The sequence below is a fragment of the Anser brachyrhynchus genome, assembly GCF_964034855.1.
Source record: "Anser brachyrhynchus genome assembly, chromosome: 9".
Lineage (NCBI taxonomy): Eukaryota > Metazoa > Chordata > Aves > Anseriformes > Anatidae > Anser > Anser brachyrhynchus.
Window position 1 is genome coordinate 10287636 of NC_137703.1, and position 2085 is coordinate 10289720.

Genomic DNA, 2085 nt, shown 5'->3' on the forward strand with positions numbered 1-2085 from the left:
GGCATGGGGGCAGCCTGTCCTGGAGGCAGGGGGATGAGACGGGTGGGCTTGGTAAAGCTGAGAAGCAGTTGTTTCCCTTTCTTTTTTCTTTTTTTTTTAATTATTTTTCTGTCCACCCCCTCCATTTGAAGGTCAGTTTTGACTTCAAGCCCAAGTGTGCAACACCACGGATCAGGCTCAGGGCCCGTCACACCGCGATTACACACCCACACCCCGCCTGGCTCCCAGTGCCAGAGGTGGAGTTTCGCTCTTCAGGGCTCCTGCCCTGGTGCTAAAAGTGCTGCACAGAAGAGATTTAAAAGAAAAGAAAGGGAGGGAGGAGGCAAGGCCGGATTCTCCCTCCCTGCCTCTCCCAGTGCTTTGCAAACACGAGGTCTTTGCAATTTGCTTAGCAGGAGGGAAAACATCCCTGTGCTCACCCAGGGCTGGACATGCAGCAGGGCAGGGACCGCACCCAAGGCACACAGCACGCTGTCCTCTGTCCCCCATTCCTCCTGCTGTCCCCGGTGGGGTGTCCCCACGGGCCATGGGGTGCTGGGGGACGTCGTCCAGCGGGGACGGCCACGTGGCGAACCACCGCTCGCTCCTCTCGTCCCTCCTCGCCGCGTCTGCACACCTGGGAGGAGGCGCGCGCACGCACGCACACACACACACACACACTCTCACCAAACCAACCCCGAATCTGGATTGTTATCTGAGAGAATTAATTACTGGCTCATGAATATTCAGATTAGAAACTCAGCTGAACCTGGCGGCGGTTTGGCGCTCGGGGCGGCCCTGGGAAGAAGAATTCCTCCGGAGAGATATAAATCACCGCTCCCCCCTCCGTCACTTTCCCAGCGGAGCGCTCCCTCCTCGGAAAGGCAGAACCTCGATTTCCTTTTTTTCCCCTCTCCCCCTTCTTCATTTTCAATCCGCGCGGGGCCCCCGTAATTACAATGGGCTGCTTTAGGGCTTGTGTTATTTATTGGGTAAGAGGGACACACCTACCCGGCTCCAGCCTGCCCGCCTGTCGCGGCTTGCTGTTCCTGCCCGCCCCGCCGCGCCGTGCCCGCCTGGTTTAGCTCGAGAGGCGCGGGCAGAGCGAGAGGGGGCCCGAGGGGGTCCAGCGGGGACCTCGGCCCATGGGCTAAAGTCTCCCCGTGGCGTTGCAGCAGGGCTGGGAGCCGCGCTGCTGATACCGCAAAGCACGAGCGTGTTCCTGTGCTGCGGCGGCGGATGGTCGATGCCACCAACGCTCGCACCTCGTTTTGTTCCGGTCGTGAAATTTTTGTTCCCACTTTACAGGTGGGGAAGGCGAGGCGTGGAGCGGGGAGGCGGTTTGCTCTCCGAGGAAATCGGAAGAAAAGCCCTCGACCCCCATGCTCCAGCTCCCCGGACCGTCCCCACGTGCTGCCCTGCTGCTTCCCAGCGGTGCAGGCCCCGGCACCGCGTCCCCCTGCCCGGCCCCGCTGCCATCCGCGAGGGCTTGTGCGCCGGGAGGAGGCGAGCGTGCAGGGCTGAAGACCACATGGCTGGCGGGAATTAAATAATTGATGGCCCAGAAGTCTCCAGCAGCTACCGAGCCTCCAGGGGCTGCATTCGGGAGGCGAAGCAGAGCCCCTCCGCAAGAGCGTGGGGCCACCAGAAAGCAGCAAGCTCCGGGCCAACAGAGTGGCAGCTCTCCTGCCACGGCGGCCTCCTGGCATGGGGAGCAGCTGGAAAATTTACAGGCTAACAACAAACCAGAAAAATGCCCTTTTATCAGTGGGCATCCCGAGCATCAGCCCCACAGCAGGAGGAGGTTTTCCTGGCCGAAGCTGCGACGCGGAGCTGCTGCGGGATTTGTCGGGCTGCGGGGTGAGGGCATCTCCCCGCGCTAGACATATTTGTTTGTCAGTGCTGAATCTGCCAATAAAAGTGGTCCATGACCAAACTGAATATGTAATTTAATTTATGCTAACCAGGAGGCGGTTGGCATTTCATCCAATGGAAAATGTTTGCAGGCCTCTCTTTCTTTTTAACTGATTTTTCATGAAAAGTTTTTTTTTTTTTTTCCTTTCCCTCGGGATTTATTCACATCTTTTTTTTTTTTTTTTCTTTCAG

General features: G+C 58.2%; 1 long non-coding RNA gene across 1 annotated transcript in view; it reads left to right on the plus strand.

Annotated features, from left to right (window-relative positions):
* Positions 1 to 2085, plus strand: part of LOC308199558 — a 22697-nt gene continuing 20612 nt past the window's right edge. Inside the window, exon 1 of the long non-coding RNA XR_013954702.1 lies at positions 1 to 1839. This is a non-coding gene — a long non-coding RNA (uncharacterized lncRNA). The remainder of the gene's footprint in view (positions 1840 to 2085) is intronic.